Raw genomic sequence first — 19254 nt, forward strand, 5'->3', positions numbered from 1 at the left:
ACAAGATGTTGTACTTTGGGTTCTATTGGCCATGTCTTTTTGGGGGGAAAATCGTTTTTTGAAACAAAAATAATGTATGAAGTAAAATTACATTTCATCTTTTCCTGAGCTGTACCCTCACTCGACTTTTTTAATTTTATAATCTGCGTGATCACTTGATGTGACCTTGGCCTTGTATACACACTTGGAATGTCACGTGACACACCATCTACCAAGGATACGCGTGCTAAATTTCAGGAATTAATATTGAATTGTTCAGAAGATGAAATAGTGAAACGAAGCAAACAGAATAAGGACGTACGCTTGGACACATAAAGGGACCAACATGATCATCATCAGTATGCCTCAAATATTGTGAACGGGTGTAAATCAACAGACACCTATCCTGAAAACAAATGGAAAAGAGAACAATTGCGATGGTAACGTGATAATATCAATTATTTTGGTTTCGCATGATTTATTTCCCCTTGCTGTATTTTGATAATATCACAAATTCTGTACGTTCGTAAAGAATAAATCAGTGTGTCACTTTGTGAAATGTCATTATATGGATTTTGGCATAGTTTTTTTATGATTATTTCTGTCCACAATTTTAGAAAAAGTGAGGTCTGATATTATCCTTATGCTTTCAAAGAGTCGGACATATTAAGACAATAGATTTAGCTAACATTTTATAGAATGTAGTTAACATATATGTTTTTCAGATATCGCTTGTCAACTAGGCCAGTGATTACAAACCAGAGTACCTCACGATACTGGCCATAGCCAATAAAGTCTAGCAATATAGTTTTAAGTAATACATTATGTATAAGATTATGAAAATATAGTCTAGCATTACCATACGCGATATTATAAAGATAATAATAAGATATCTAATATTATCCTTTTAGATAGCAATAAGATAGTCTAGCATAATCGTAAAAAAATCATATAAAGATAATAATAAAAGATTTAGCGTTATCGTTTTAGACGATATAAGGATAATAATAAAAATTGTTTAATTTCATCAAATCAGATAAAATAAGGATAATAATAAATCAGTCTTTTTATATCGAATGAGATCGTATAAGGATAATAAAAAGATAGTCTCACGTTATCGTGTAAGATAATATAAGGATGATAAAAAATAGTCTTGCGTTATACACTGTAATAAGATATCTAGCATGATCGTGTTAGTTGTAAAAGTAATAATTTGTTTTAGCATGATCCCCGTAGACAAAATTGAAGATCAAAATCAAAGAACATCAACATTCTCTTTCTAACTCAATGCCTCCTCCGACCGAAAACGCTACGAACAGCTCTTATATCGTATCTGTGTTCAAATTTAAACTCACATTCTTTTATAGTGTGATTTAGAAATAAATCACTTTTAATTGACAGATCGACAATGCCGTGGGTAGACTTATCAGGAATGCGTTGCTTTACGACAGTTTTATGAATGTGTGTTGATATACGTTCTCTCTTGTCAACAAGTCACCGCATAGGAACGCGACTGCGTGCACACCGGAAAGTGACAATATTCCACGAGGAGGTTGACACATTTTCAGGATCATTGTTTTCGATTGAATATATCCTATAATTATTTTAAAATGTTACCACTACAATATCGTTTGGAACCAATTTTAGAGCAATGACCTAACCGAATTGCTTTAGTCAGTAACTGGCACTTCCAGGCGGCATTTATAACATTCCTGATCTTTTCTACTTAGAGTATGTACATAGACATTAGACATTTCATTCTCTATTTTCAACCAGAATTAAAAAGAGTCACATGTCTGTGTTTTTGTGATTGAATTGACAAGTCAATTTCCGATAGGGTGCATTTTAACATAGTAAATCTTTATAACATGATAAAATAGCTTTCAATAATTTTTTATCGCCTGTAGAGAGATCTAGAAGGAAATGAGAACAGAAAAATTCATTATCAATTTCAGTATAAAGTGATTATACTAACGCATTAGCATACGTTAGCGGCTTTAGATTTAATCAATTTAATAAGCAGCCAAGTCAAAACAAAAGAATTTCATACAAGCGATCCCAAGTTAATGACGTCATCTCATTTATTTTTTTATTTTTATTGATATTAAGGCAAAAAAAGCATAAATAATTAAATAAAATATGTGAATTTTCCAGAGTGTAGGGATAACGGAGAGTGGATGAGCCTGAAAATTTGATCTTTTTCAGGATTGATGTTGGATTGAAAGTGAAGGAGAAATTAGGGCGATAATGGGTTATTTCCTTTTACATGTATATGACTATGAGGTCTGTAGTGATCTCAAAATTTAATTGAGTTTAATGATTTGATAATGGACGATGACTGGATGATCATCAAAGATGCACAAACAATATATATATGTAAGGGATTCTTAAAGACATAATGCGAAACAAAGGAGTATACATACGTGAGCATATTGTTTATAAATTATAGCTCTGAAGTGTCATATCTTTAGTGAGTTGTGGTTCTGTTAGCTCTCTATATGCTGGACCAGGTTTACTATATCTTTAGTGAGTTGTGGTTCTGTAAGCTCTCTATATGCTGGACCAGGTTTGATATATCTTTAGTAAGTTGTGGTTCGGTTAGCTCTCTATATGCTGGACCAGGTTTACTATATCTTTAGTAAGTTGTGGTTATGTTAGCTCTTTATATGCTGGACCAGGTTTGCTATATCTTTAGTGAGTTGTGGTTCTGTAAGCTCTCTATATTCTGGACCAGGTTTGATATATCTTTAGTAAGTTGTGGTTCGGTTAGCTCTCTCTATGCTGGACCAGGTTTACTATATCTTTAGTAAGTTGTGGTTCTGTAAGCTCTCTATATGCTGGACCAGGTTTACTATATCTTTAGTCAGTTGTGGTTCTGTTAGCTCTCTATATGCTGGACCCGGTTTACTATATCTTTAGTGAGTTGTGGTTCTGTAATCTCTCTATATGCTGGACCAGGTTTGATATATCTTCAGTAAGTTGTGGTTATGTTAGCTCTTTATATGCTGGCCCAGGTTTACTATATCTTTAGTAAGTTGTGGTTCTGTTAGCTCTCTATATGCTGGACCAGGTTTGATATATCTTTAGTAAGTTGTGGTTATGTTAGCTCTTTATATGCTGGACCAGGTTTACTATATCTTTAGTGAGTTGTGGTTCTGTTAGCTCTCTATATGCTGGACCAGGTTTGATATATCTTTAGTGAGTTGTGGTTCTGTAAGCTCTCTATATGCTGGACCAGGTTTACTATATCTTTAGTGAGCTGTAGTTCTGCATTCTCGTTATTATCATAGGTAAAAAAGGTACGACATTAACCTTTAATGATTCCAATGCATGGAACCCTGTTAATAAACCGTCGTGATGTACTCGATTGTTGGGAGCTCTTTACATACACGTTGTTTTGGTGCCTGTTTCTGGTCTGTTTACCATCACATGGGTATCGTTTAGAATGTAACATTTCCTTGAGTTTTCTCCAAATAACAAGTATGGTTCTACTACATGTATAAGTTATAGATTTTGACATATATAAAACTTGCAAATTAAGTGGCTTTATGGTAATGGCTATTGTCTTATGTAAATATAATTTATCAGTATTCGTTAAGTAAAATAAGGTTTTTTTTTCAATTTACAAAACAGTAACGTTTAATTAATCATTAAGGTAACACTCATCGACTCATAGAACACATGATCTATGACGTTTGGCCTATACCGTGTGACGAGTGACCTTTGACCAACGATATGTGATTTGTGCCATATGACGAGTGATCTGTGACATATGCCAGTTGACGTGCTGTCTATGACGTGACATGTGACCTATGAACTATGACGGATAACGTGTGATCAATGACGTGTGACGAGTGACCTGTGACCTATGGCGGGTGACGTTTTTAATCAGTGACGTGTGACCTATGACTTATTACCAATGACATGTTAACTAAAGGAATCAAATCTAGGGGCACTTTGAAAATGAAAAGAACATGATAGTTTGTTGTTATCACAAATTGACGTGTCGCGCATTAACGAAATTTCGTTTGTGCTATTAATACATTCCAAATCAGCAGTTAGATGGACGTCATACTCGATACTCCAGAGGTTACGCTCACGTACGCACCCAAATGTCATCCTTGGAATATGTCATGGGAGCATTGAGGGAACGAAGATAGCTACATGTATTCGAGTGATTTCAGGAAACAAAACACCTGACTAATCGCTTGGCCGATGCCTGTCCTTTAAAGATTACAGAGACGTGACACTCGACTACGTACAATCAACAAGATGACGCACACTGAGTCCTCAATTCTGTCCTGATATATTCCAGGAGTGCAGAGAGCGTAAGTGAACATAACCCATGGATAATCGAGGATGGTTGGATGTACAAGTGTAGCTCTCCTGATTTTGTTTTGCTAACGCATGTTTTGAATACGTAGATAGTATAATTTGTAAAGATGGGATTTTAGTACCAATTCGTAACTCTCGAATGTATTGATTTTGATCAGCATGTAGATACATTTCCTGATTTTAAAAAAATCGTCAAGACACAAAACTGACATCTAGGAATTATGTGTCAGATCAAATTGAGTAAAAATCTCTTCCGGTCAGTCGAGATCTGGCGGATGAAAAGCTTCCAGTCAATTTGTCTATACTTACGTAACAGTTTGACAACCTATCTTTGAATATACTTGTTTCCTTTTTTAACTGTCACCCAATTCAGCTTTGTTGTGTTTACTATTTTCTAAAAAGAAGTCTCCACGCTAATTTTCATTACAATTGATTGTAATCATTTTTAAAACGACCTATTGATTTATGTGGGAATCGGCCTATCATTTCAGGTAAATTGATCTAACAATCAAGGTCAATTGACCTTACAATCTAGGAAAAATGATCTGACAATCAAGGTAAACTGATCTTGCAATCAAGGTAAAATGACCTTACAATCTGTATTAATCGATAATCTAAATAAATTTGATACTTTTAAAACATCTGTAACGTATGACCCATTACTATGATATATTGGTAAAGTGACGTAACAACTGAAGTATAGAAATCAGCCACACTTGCAACAAGCGAACAGAACAAAACATAGACATCTTTATTAACGTATTATTTTTGTTTACTTTGCCTCATACATAAACCCTTTACACTAAACCCTTGGCCAAAACATGTTCCAGTATACCTACGTAATGTAAGTCGGTCTGTTGCATGTTCATTGCAGTATGAACGCCGGCAAACATACACAAATCTTGGCAGTGGTTAACAGATATCAATCTCCTCCGTCTTCACATCAGTTAGAATGGTAAATAAACATTGGCTATGTTATGGTAACATTACGTGAACTGGCGTTAAACGTTAGGTGTCTGGAGAGCTTCCAGTCCAAACACAGATATCTCCTACAATCAGTGAGGTGTGCTTGTCCCGACACGCCCTTCGTAGTACGGTGTGTCCGTAAACGCTGCGTGTGTCTGCCACTTACGATCAGGTACGTTAAAGTCACATCTAGTGGCAAAATTGACAGACATGGTAATCTCGTGCAATCTCGTTAAGTCTCACGTTATCTTTCTTGGCGTACATAAATGCATAGGTGTGTGAAATGTATAAATAGGAATGGACGAGTACGACCATGTCCATAGGCTGTAGATGAAAATACCATCGAATATACTAAATGCCATTACAGCAAAATCCAAATGTAGGATAGAGAGTATTTTTGAAAGATTTCTTTAAATAAGTATTTAAAACATTTCGATCAGCTTTGGTTTATGACAATCTTTACTGTACCGGGTATTATCAAAAGTTGAAAAGATGTAAAAACAATAAACCAATTTCTTAAAAGTATAAAAGAAAGTATAATAAATGTGTGCTGGCATATTTGTTTAGGCTGTGTGTGTATATTATGTCTAAATGTATTTCGAATGGATATTATAAAGGTGAACTACGATAAGATCTAGCCATGCGATATAGGGGGTGTTTATCATATCCCCTATATAATACCCATTCGAAATACAACAAGAAAGGTAGAGGAAAGTAGACGATGAAAAGGATTTGTTTTAGTAAATAGGGACGTTATTGACAACGGTTCGATGTTTCCAATCATACAATTTAACACTGTTCTTCAAAATGACACAAGGAAGACAAGGTGTTATTTTGGAAATAATACGGGAAGGAATACCATTAAGTTATCTGAAATATTCTTGAAGCATGTCCCGGAAACCTTAATGCAGCAGGTCTAAGGCTTATTATGAACTACTACTCAGACAACACGTATCTTAAATGCACCTTTAAATCACGCGGGATTACACTATATTATGTATCACCGACACCTGCTGACTATAAGCGTAGGGTTAGTGACACAGATAATCAAGAGAGATGGCATGATATAATTTTAACGATCCTTTCCGAGGAAACACTAGACTGATGCCACAAATGGCATTCCAATCATTCAACTGTGTAAGGGACCCTGCAAAATTTGTATTGCATGTATATTTCAGTATTGAAGCAGAGATGACATAGAGAAGTTTATGCAATTCTTTTAGTCCTGAAATGCAATGATAAGATTACATGTCGAGCGGTATCTTTCAACAGACAGAGGATCCTTAGTATGTATTCCTAGGTTTCCTTTAACGTTCTGTGTGTACAGAATCGTGAATTTATTTCTGTGCTCTCTGATGAGGACACATTGACGGAGTAATTCCTAATCAGAAAAGAACTACATTATTTGGAATGCCCCCTTTCTAGCCTTTTTTTCAGTTTCTCTTCATGAAGCACAACCACGGTATTCCCTTTTTTCCAACCGTTCAATCCTCTATGACTCCAATCGGTCAAAGAGAGATTAGGACTACCGTGTGGCCCTGCATAGCTAGCTTATTGTGTCGATTGGCAGTGAAGACTACCGTGTGACTCTGTATAACTTATTGTGTTGATGGACCACTACAGTGTGACTCTGTATACCTTATTGCGTTGTTGGGCCATTGAGACTACCGTGTGACACTGTAAACCTTATTGTGTTGTTGGGCCATTGAGACTACCGTGTGACTCTGTATACCTTATTGTGTTGTTGGGCCATTGAGCCTACCTTGTGACTATGTATACTTTATTGTGTTGTTGGGCCGTTGAGACTACCGTGTGACACTGTATACCTTATTGTGTTGATGGACCGTTGAGACTTCCGCGTGAGGCTGGATACCTTATTGTGTTGATGGACCGTTGAGACTTCCGCGTGACTCTTTATACCTTATTGTGTTGTTGGGCCGTTGAGACTACCGTGTGACACTGTAAACCTTATTGGGTTGTTGGGCCATTGAGTCTTCCGCGTGACTCTGTATCCCTTATTGCGTTGTTGGGCCATTGAGACTACCGTGTGACTCTGTATACCTTAATGCGTTGTTGGGCCATTGAGACTACCTTGTGACTATGTATACTTTATTGTGTTGTTGGGCCATTGAGACTTCCGCGTGACTCTGTATACCTTATTGTGTTGATGGACCGTTGAAACTTCCGCGTGACTCTGTATACCTTATTGTGTTGATGGACCGTTGAGACTTCCGTGTGACTCTGAATACCTTATTGTGTTGATGGACCGTTGAGACTTCCGCGTGACTCTGTATACCTTATTGTGTTGTTGGGCCATCGAGACTACCGTGTGACTCTGTATACCTTATTGTGTTGTTGGGCCATTGAGACTACCGTGTCACTCTGTATAGCTTTTAGTGTTAGGTTGGTTATTAAGACCTGTATGACATTGGGTTTGGGGACTGATGAAATTACCGAGAGGCTCTGTTTGACCTGATTTTTAGGGATCGCTAAGACTGGCGTGTGCATATTAGCGACCCTGTGTTGAGGAGTCGCTAAGGCTGCCATTAAATTCTATCATAAGGTCCTGAGCAAATGCCATTGACAATATTATTTTCTCGGGTCCGTATAGTCAGATGTATTTTCTTCAAGGAAAGTCCATACATAATCTTTTATTCTGAATATTACTTTCTAAGGTCTATATATTCACCAAACTACACTTGGCAGGTAGCGTTGCAACATTACAATATAACTGACGTCATGATCAAAAAATAGTAACACCGAGACAAACACCGTGTTTATGATCCAACCAATGAGACTATATAAATCTGTAATCTAATATTGCTTAACAAGATCGAAACAACTTCGAAAAATAACAGCATGAATTTACATATCTGATCCGGCTTCCAGAAATGATCGACCTAAGGACAGATAATGAATTACAATTGGGACCTCAAATATTTTCCAAAAGCATACAACCTTTCTGTTGAAATTATTTGCATATAATATGGAGATCAACGATCCGCCGACCTTGATTTCATGGTAAAAGTTCAGAGTTCAGTCCCATAGATCAGTTCCATAGTTAAGTTTTCTCTTGCAGTGATTCTCCATCAATATTTGTGAGTGGACGTTACATAATGTTGTTGTTTTCGGAATTCTCGGCCTGATATGTTACCACTGTTTCCATGTCGGTGATTAAGGCTTTATAACATTATTTTTATTAGTATCTACAGTGTGTTCGGTTATTTCGGCATATAAATGATCATTTTCTGGACTTGCAGCTTGTTCACTAAGCCCCCTGTGGAGTTTGGCTTCACAGACATCTCGTGTTTATGGCGAAATAGGTGTACAGCAGCCATTGTTGACCTGGTCTTAAACAACATCTCTGTCTCTGACTCTTGACAGAAAAACGAATAATAGTAGCTGCTGTAAATGGTTAGACTATGACATACAAATGTATGTATTGGCATCTTCGGGAATGTGATGTGTTGATACCTTGTTACTATGTGTTCTTGTTCGGTACTAAAAGCTGTAGTGCCGTTGGTATTTTGAGGAAGAATTAACTCCTATGAATTAATGTATATGTCGAAGATTATCTCTAGCAAACCCAGACCGAGCATCAATACTGCTACTGTTGTACGTATTACTGTATCTTACTACAGCTTCACTAGACACGTTTCAATCCTTCGTAAGACGAATGAGAGTAACCCCCTTCATCTTCCGTTGCTAAATATTTGCCCAAGTTGTTTTCCCTCAGATTTGTGAGATCAGGGTAAAACTCACCAAAATCTTGATTTGCTTACCATGTTAATATAAACAGCATACGATAGTAAAGAAATTTAGTACCATAAATCAATCGATGTGATCATAATATGTGAGACGAAATAGGGTTGATGCCAGACAAAAGAGTAATGTTTAAGACTCTTGATTCACATCTGATAAGAACGGACATTATCACTTTGTGTATTATGACATATGTATGGCCCGACACCACTACCTAAAGTGGAGATAATCCTTTTTGATCAAACTGGATGAAGTAAAAACCTTACATGACAAAATCATTCTACTTAATAAAATCGATTTCTACAGGTAGAAACCCTGGGCACAAATATAACCCTATCATTGTAATTTATTGATTTCGGAAACCTTGTTACAAACGTCACATTTCGTGAAAAACTGCAGGCTTCACCTAGTGCATATATTTCTAACTTACAATCTAAGTTCTATGTTTGTTGGCGAAAATGACGACACCGCACATAGTGACGATTATAACCTTATACTCACCGTCATGATAAGCAGTCTGCCGTAATGTTCCTCATAAAGTAATCCCTAATATTTACCATGACAAACAGGAACGAGAATCGTCCTCTACACCATTCCAAAATCATCCAGAACGACCTAAGGCTAATTTCAGGAATGGAGAACATTCAAAGAGTAGATGTATGATAAGTAATACTGAGAAAACATAAGCTCAACTTGAAAGAGAGAAAAAACACGAAACATGCATTTAATAATTAAGCTGTAGTATTTTCTTTACAGAGAGGCAGGTGTCATACCGTAAATGGGTCCAATATCGTTTTGCCGACTATCCTCACATTCCTTATTTACAATGAAAAACACACGTGAGCTAATTATTCAGCTCATTAAAAATGAAAAATTGGAGACAGGGCTAAATGTCAAGTTTTAAAAATACTTCTTTGTAAATGTAACTTAGATTCTTCGTATGCTATTACATGTAATGAATATCAACTTAGCGTTTTAGCAATAGTCATCAAGAAAACGTTTTTTTTTCCCCAAACCCATTAGGTGAGCGTAAGATCAAACAGTACATCGGGAAGATGGACTTTAAGAAATCATCCAGTCTTAAAAAATAAAATGATAGACTGGCCAAACCGATTACGAATCTTGTAAAATGCATAATGCGTGAAAGTTATTTACCATACAAAGTGCATGAAGCGCGAGTCTCTCCTATTTACAATAGAAAATTCAGCGGTATCTTTTACCAAATGATCGCAATATTCCGACGGGAATGCGGTTGTCAATTCACCCTTACCACACTTACCGTGTGTCGGGGCTAACAGTTCTTGAAACAGCCAGTGTCATATGAAAACGGATGTCTTGAGAGAAGCTGACGAAGAGAAAGTGTAAGTAGACGAAAAAGGGAGTGGCAAAAAAGGGAGTGGAAAAAGGCTTTGGTCAGCAATAAATGTGCCGCAGCCATCCTGACCAACTTGCCTAACGACGTTGCTGGTGACCTTGCATGACTGCTTTTGCAGAAACCGAGGGCGTATGGCTTTGGGGTGACGCCATAGAGATCAGCCACTGTCGGGAAAAGAACAAGTATGGTTAAGACCATCCTAAAACCGTCCAGTATGAATCTGTTTTTAGACAGAACAAACTTAATTCTCTAGTATAGAATTTCGCTCAAAATGAAATACTCAGGAGCATGGAAACATAAATCTCAGAATATTATAATGCGTCTGTCATTATCTTCTTTCTAGATTTCTAGATACAGTGAACTTCTTGGGAAAGACAATTTTCTAACCCCGTGATTCCATGTTTACTCGGTCAAATTAGTAGCCATTGGAACATTAAATGTTCACAGAGTCATTTGTTTAAGAGCTTAATCTACGGCCACTTGGAACTCACCGACCTGAACATATCAGATACGCCATTTTATTTAAATAAAATTATTTTTTAAATGTAGTTTCTAACTTGAACGTAGAAAAATGAATATGCTCCTTATTCCAATAGAATTTAATCTCAATTTATTTTTTACGACCAATATTTTATATAACGTTTGATTATTCAACTTGTTTCAGCTGCGCCCGTTTCTTACCAGTGCGTTTTTAAGTGTTTTCAAGCTCTTTTGAAACTATTATTTGTGAGCCTTAAGCATAAAATTCGATCTATTTAACTGTTAATAATTAAATTATCTTAAATGTCATACAATTATCTTGAATTAATTATGACACTCGGTCATGGACTTAATACATAGCCAGCGGGCTAGGCAGATAGATACTAACCAATTGTCGGCTCTCTTTACTCTTTGTGATTGACAACTGACTGGTAACTATTTACCAATATGTATGTGAGGTAGGAAGCTGATTCCTATTTTATAGTACCTTTACAAGTCTGTTTAGTGTAACTGTATGGTTCACAGATTTCAAACAATGTTTTATATGCAGTTTTAAAAGCATTTGAAGTATTTTATTACAACTTTTAATCGAGGTACTGTTTTAAAATATAATTATCGTGACTAAATTATTTACATTAGATTTATATTTGGATGTCTTCGTAAAATAAAATATTTTTAAGTGCACTACTGCAATAAAAACATGCGCTAACAATATATGTTGACTTTTTTATAAACGTATATAAATCAAAGGAGTCTTTATAAAACTTCATGTTAGCATAATTGCAGAAGCATCCACGAATCCAAATAAGTCTTTATGCAATATGGGTGAAACAGATTTTCGTTCATACTTTCATGAAAATCTTAAAAGCACAATTTAATCCAAATTTATTCATATACAATTCATGTGTTTGTATAATAATGTATTCCTTGATAAAGGTACTAATCTGTATTATTCGAGGCGGGAAGGGCAATGTCAATATGACACTGTATAAGCTGCGTTCATAACCCTATGACAACTCGTTCTTCTGATAGTGGTTTTACAGAGACTTTCAGGGGATTTTGTTTCATGATTTTTTAATATAGATTGATATTTCACTAAAGTAGTCTTTTAATTTTGTTTTTTTGGAACTTTCTTTGCATATAATCCCTTTGAAATGAGGTATCTCCTATCTTTAAGCGTGTATAACCCTATGACAACTCGTTCTTAAGATAGTGGTTTTACAGAAACTTTCAGCGGATTTTGTTTTATTATTTTTAAATAAAGATCAATATTTCACTAAAAAAGTCTGTTAATTTAGATTTTTGGAACTTTCTTTGCACATAATCCCTTTGAAATTAGATATATATGACATCGGGTTGTTCTTGCTGGCCTTATCTAGGTGTCAGGCAAAGCTGACAAGGCAACACTGGCATAGGGCCAACTGATTAAAAGAACGGTAGGTGGTCACTGATACAGACGGAAAGATACATATTTACAAACGAGGGAGATTTGACTTTTAGACATACCAGAAACAATTTTTCATTTATAAGACTTTTTGAGGTATGAAAGAAATACGCATTATTTATACAGCGTATACACGGCGGAATGTATCTATCAATTTACGGGATGACTTTCATAATGTCAAATACGATCCACACAAACTTGGTGTGAGTTATTACATTTTTCCCTTGGCGGGTAAACCTACAAATAGTATATACGACGCTGATGAGGCTGAACCGTTGGCGTTGCATGGTTTTCAGTCTTCATATAAAGAGAAGCTTGTTTATTTGGTGGGAAATATATTGGGTATGAAGGCAAACCACGGTGATTCCGTTCTCTCGAGATAATCACAGACCATGATGACTAAAATGAAATCAATTTCTGACACGTCGAGTCAATTTCACCGAGCTCATTTTACTTGCATAGTGTTTATTTCTTCCCGATTCATGGAAATGGGATCAGCATTCAAAAGTGTGTTGACAGATATTATGAAGCACGTGCAGAGCAAATCCCACGCAACAGCACGTTACATGCGCAAGCTGTATCTCATCGTGATTATCGATTTGAGGATTTTTTGAATCCTCAATTGGTAATTTTGGCAAATTTATTCTGTTTATTTAAATATAAAACTAAAACACCAATACAAATTAAAATTGTTGACGAAGCCTCGTCATTCCTCCTATATAATTGGTGTTTTGGTGTTTCAAGGTCACCATTCTGATTTGCGTCGTTTGCACAAACTATATGAAATCGACAACGATAAATTACTTCTCTCTTAATTTTTGTTGAAACGGATGTTTTGCAATTTATTGGATGATGCATGCGCAGATAGTTTCACACACTGATTGCATCCAAGAAAATGTCCGACTTGTTTTCAGTTATAGATTGATATTTCGATGTATGAAAAAAATGTCCCCTTATTTGTTAATGAAAATGAAAAAAAAAAAAATAGAAAAAAACACAGAGGTGTCGACAAAACAAATGAATTTTAATGAAAATGGATTAAACTAGGACGAAAATTGTAAAATGGAATGATTAACATCGAGAGCCTTAAAGAAAACAAAGACAATAAGACCTGGTGTTCCGGAAGGGCAAGCGGCGGCTGCTTCGTCGACACCACGCGCCATGTGTACCTTGGTCAAATCCAAGTACTTGAACGTCCTCACACTAAGAAGACAGGTAGTGACAATAAAACCTCAAGACACACTAATGAGCATCATCAAAATACTGACCTTCATAGCACAATGATACTGATGGCGACCACGAAACTTGTCGTAAATCAACCGACACATTTTGAATGAAGTTGACATGATCACGTATATTTCATTGATTTATATTGTAATTTAAGTTTTATCCATTGCACGAAGTCAATCAATAAATCAATTATATTAACTCACAAAATGGGATGGGACTGTTTTGGCTCGATTTTTATTTTACAACAAAACTTCTCTCATATCATGTATTACGTTTTAGTAACATTCGCTCTGTATCCTTCCTTTGTAAGGCAAATGTTCTAATGAGACTATAACAACATTTGCTAGTGTAACGTCATAACTCTCTATTGTGACGTCATAATTTCCATTGTTGTCAAGACTTAATTTGCTGTTCAAAGAACTGTTCGAAACAAGTAAATGAAGCGTAACTATTTTATCAAAATGTCAATATAAATAATGAATAGTTAAGCAAATGACGTTATGGTCCTACAACACATATTCATATTACTAACAAATTTTGTCATCAAAAGCAATGTGTGTTATAGGACCATAACAACATTTGTTATAAAATTCATTGCTTAATTAAAAGTAGCTTTATATAAGGATCACTGTACCGCTGTCCAAAAACTGTATGAATTGGAATTAGATTTGTCCGGCATGACTATATCATTGATGAATCGTTTCTCAAAAGAAAATCATAAAATGCGGGTGATTTATGAAAAGATTATTACGGATGAGTTCCACAAAGTGTAATCAACAACAATGCTCTGTTCGTGAAGAATTAGCAGTGTCATACTATCGCCCTCTCCCCGACCAAGCTACCAAGTCAACAGAATGGTACAGGCCAAAGTTTGTAACAATAGTATCTTTAATAAAATTAATAAGAGGTTACTGTATATACGCAAAACCAGAAATCAGTGGAACAGAGATCCTTAATCCTGGGGTTAGGCTTTAGCGAAAAAATCAAACCTCAAATTAAAACATATCATTGTTAGACTATTCAATACCATCATTCACATTCCTACATAAACAATTCCATTGTGTTTTTAATGGATGGTCTTAGCTTTAATTTTAAGCAAAAGTTCTTCACAAATATATTTCTCTATATATAAATTCAGCAGGTTTTTGAAAACATGTATTCCAATATCTGTAGTGTCCGTAAAGTGTGTTTGCCTAATAGACACTACATTTCCTCTTTGGTAGTTTCCAAACTATAGAAAACATTTCAGATAGTTAAAATCTCGATACTTAAATCTAATTTGATTTAACAATTGATAGGAATATTTTCTTTCCAATGTTTTGTCCCACAATTGCCGTATTTGACGACTTTCTTCAGACACTAGTTTGGTTTTCCTTTGAACTGGCATATTTTAAAAACATTGGAGCTACCACTTTATGACTGAAAAGTCAGACCCACCACAATCTACGCATACATTCACCGAATACGTTTAGATAAAGCATTAAATCATAGTTACCACATATTAATGCCTCTAAGGTATCAAAGCCTTATTACATCACGTGCACGGGTTCCATTACCCTGTCAACAACAATCAATCACAATTGTCTTGTCTCCATCAATTTTATATCAAACAACTTTTTGATTGCTCATTCATTTTGATTATGACGTCATCATGACAAATGACATCCATCGGCTTTTTTAGGTTATAACCAAATTGTTCATCAAAGCGTACGTTAACGCGCTGTTAGTCGTCGTTAGTCGTCCGACTCGTATCATCGTTATGTATAAACATAGGAAATAAGTCTGGTTGTGTAGCATACCTAGCGACAAAATCGAATCGGTCGCGGCAGTTGGTTCCCAGCATGGCGCAAGGCCTTCTGTCGATCGAGTGAGCGAAAAATATATGGTTTCGTCACAAAAGGATGGCATATACGTGTTTAGAAAAATAATAAGAACATATTGGGTAACTAGGCAGTTTATTAGGACTTATGGCGCCCTTTTGTCAGCTTTCAGCAATATATCCAGTGTCGTTACAATAGAGGTTAAGATAACGGCTACACAACATACAAACGACTACGTCTTAACGAAAATATCCGGAAGTCTGTAATATCTCCTGGTTAAATACAAGACTTTTATACTATACCCGCACGTTATCCGGGCATTGACTCATTTTTAAACAGGAAGCGAGATTAGGTTTTGGGTAGTTAATGACTAGCTATATGACTATTGAATAGGTGATCTTTAGATTGTAATTGGTTATTTTAGTACGTTTTACACGTATTTACAACAACTAAGGTCAGATGACGACGGTGTCTACTAACTGTGGTATCTTTTTCAGGCTTACATCATGCTACCAAAACATTAGCCGTTTCCACAGTTTTTCCAAGATATTTGAATTTTCAAAACATTGTTTCTAAAGAAAGAATTCTAAATTTGGAATGACGTCACATCCGTTTACTGGCATTGACGGGCATCTATAACGCTTGAAAATTAAAAGCTTTGAAACATTTGTACATTTCGATAAATAACTATTTTAAGTTTCTTTGGATAGGATACTGAACGGCAATTGCATGTCATGTATAAACGACTTTTCATAGTCGGTTAAATGGATTAGAAATGCGTTTCCCTTAGTTTGCCTAATTCAAACTCATGTTTGCTGAATACTAAACTGTTTTATAGGAATACCGACATCATTCTGTGCTGTAGCACAGCGAGAGGGGAAAGTACAAATAAACCGGCAATCTATCCCATGAAAAACGTGTTGTGATATGATTACCAAAATGGTAAATTTGAATATAATGAGTAAATTGTAAATTTAATAAGAAAAAATTATTATTTGTACTTTTGTGTGTACACTTTTACTTGGATTTGACCTATATTTATCGTTTTCTTTGATGAAACTGAAGTCGCTTTTCCTTTATGAACACCTGGTCCCTTCCTCTTTATATTTTTTCAATTATCTCTGTGTATACCCTTCGGGTTTTTTTAATTATTTTACCATATCTTCATCGATTTCCGAATCTCGGATTTGTTCATATCGCTGTAATTTCATCTGTTATATGACGTGTTAACGTTTTGGACATTTATTGACTGAACGACGGGAGTTTAAAAAGTATGGCGTTAGGACTTAGCTTGTGATATACAAAATTGTATTTAACACACATCCAGCCTGCAGCAGTAGTTAACGTGTCAATGTGGTCGTTTACTCCATAGGTATGGTTAATCAGTGATATCTTCCATGTGTAAAACAACCACCACAGTCTCCTGTGTTTAGACATCACTTCCGCCCAGATGGTGGGATGCATCATAAGTTTGTCCAAAGTTGACGATCGGCGTCTTTAGTTTTTTCTCCTTTATTATTTATAACACGCTATGTCGGGATTCATACTTTTATCATAATCATATCCTTCTTCTGGATTTTATAATCATATTGAGTCCAAGCATGTCAAATGTGGGTTGAAATCCTACTGCCAGAAATGTTATTTCTGTCCTGGAACCTTTTAAGCGTTCAAGAGTTACTCTTCAATAAAATGTCCCTCGTTTATCACACCGCAGTAAAATTCTATGACTTTATTTACTGTATTTATTTCTGAAGTTTACGATGTAAACACGCGTATGTCTGACGTGCATCTTTCCATATAAAAGATAAGAGACATCGTTATATGTATCGAAACTGAATTTATTTTATGATAATAACGAAACTATTACTTCAACTTTTATTAATTACTTTTGTTAACCAGGATGTTAGCGCGCGGGAGGTTTTAATGTGGGAGAAAACCGGAGTACCTGAAGAAAACCCATGTGATCGGGCAATTCTTTTAAAGCGGGTATCATGACATATTTTTTTCAGTTATGGTTCGAATTTATTCTGTTTAAAATTACTCAATCAAATCACGGTTCCTGTGTTGTGACGTGACTATCAAATTAATGTTAGGTGTTGTGATGTCATAATCAAATCACGTGGTTGTGTTGTGACTTCACTATCAAACATTCTTGTAGTTACTGCCCTCTGATAGGATCTCTTACTCTATACAACAGTACAGGCGAGATATTTTTCCGAACTTAAAGTAGTTATCTTATTATTTTTTTTCTACAACTTCACTCCTATATTCATAAAAACTTAAAGAAATCAATACTTTTTAACTTTTTACTATGGAAAACATTAACCTGTGAAAGGTTTTCTTGTGGTCCATAGTGATGGTTTAGAATTTCTTGTGGTCCATAGTGATGGTTTAGAATTTCTTGTGGTCCATAGTGATGATTTAGAATTTCTTGTGTTCATAGTGACGATACAGAATTACTTGTGTTCCATAGGGATGATATAGACTTTCTTGTGGTCCATATTTTTGATATAGAATTACTTGTGTTCATAGTGACGATACACAATTACTTGTGTTCATAGTGATGATATAGAATTTCTTGCGTTCATAGTGACGATACAGAATTTCTTGTGTTCCATAGTGATGATATAGAATTTCTTGCGTTCATAGTGACGATACAGAATTACTTGTGTTCATAGTGACGATACAGAATTACTTGTGTTCATAGTGATGATATAGAATTTCTTGCGTTCATAGTGACGATACAGATTTGTTTGTGTTCATAGTGACGATACAGAATTACTTGTGTTCATAGTGACGATACAGACTTACTTGTGTTCATAGTGACGATACAGATTTGTTTGTGTTCCATAGTGACGATACATATTTGTTTGTGTTCCATAGCGATTTTTGATATAGAATTTCTTATGTTCCATAGTGACGATACGGAATTACTTGTGTTCCATAGGGATAATATAGAATTTCTTGTGGTCCATTGTGATGATATAGAATGTCTTGCGTTCGTAGTGACGAGACAGAATTTCTTGTGGTCTATAGTGATGATATAGAATGTCTTGCGTTCGTAGTGACGAGACAGAATTTCTTGTGGTCCATTGTGATGATATAGAATCTCTTGTGCTCCATAGTGATGATACAGAATTACTTGTGTTCTTAGTGACGATACAGAATTACTTGTGTTCTTAGTGACGATACAGAATTACTTGTGTTCATAGTGATGATATAGAATTTCTTCGCATTCATAGTGACGATACAGATTTGTTTGTGTACCATAGTGATGATATAAAATTTCTTGTGTTCATAGTGACGATACATATTTGTTTGTGTTCCATAGTGATTTTTGATATAGAATTTCTTGCGTTCATAGTGACGATACAGAATTACTTGTGTTCATAGTGATGATATAAAATTTCTTGTGTTCCATAGTGACGATACAGAATTACTTGTGTTCATAGTGATGATATAGAATTACTTGTGTTCCATAGTGATGATATAGAATTTCTTGTGTTCCATAGTGATGATACAGAATTACTTGTGTTCCATAGGGATGATATAGAATTTCTTGTGGTCTATAGTGATGATATAGAATTTCTTGCGTTCATAGTGACGATACAGATTTGTTTGTGTTCCATAGTGATGCTATAGAATTACTTGCGTTCATAGTGACGATACAGATTTGTTTGTGTTCATAGTGATGATATAGAATTTCTTATGTTCCATAGTGACGATACAGAATTACTTGTGTTCATAGTGATGATATAGAATTACTTGTGTTCCATAGTGATGATATAGAATTTCTTGTGTTCCATAGTGATGATACAGAATTACTTGTGTTCCATAGGGATGATATAGAATTTCTTGTGGTC

This window comes from Mizuhopecten yessoensis, unplaced genomic scaffold (genome assembly GCF_002113885.1).
Source record: "Mizuhopecten yessoensis strain PY_sf001 unplaced genomic scaffold, ASM211388v2 scaffold4999.3, whole genome shotgun sequence".
Classification (NCBI taxonomy): Eukaryota; Metazoa; Mollusca; class Bivalvia; order Pectinida; family Pectinidae; genus Mizuhopecten; species Mizuhopecten yessoensis.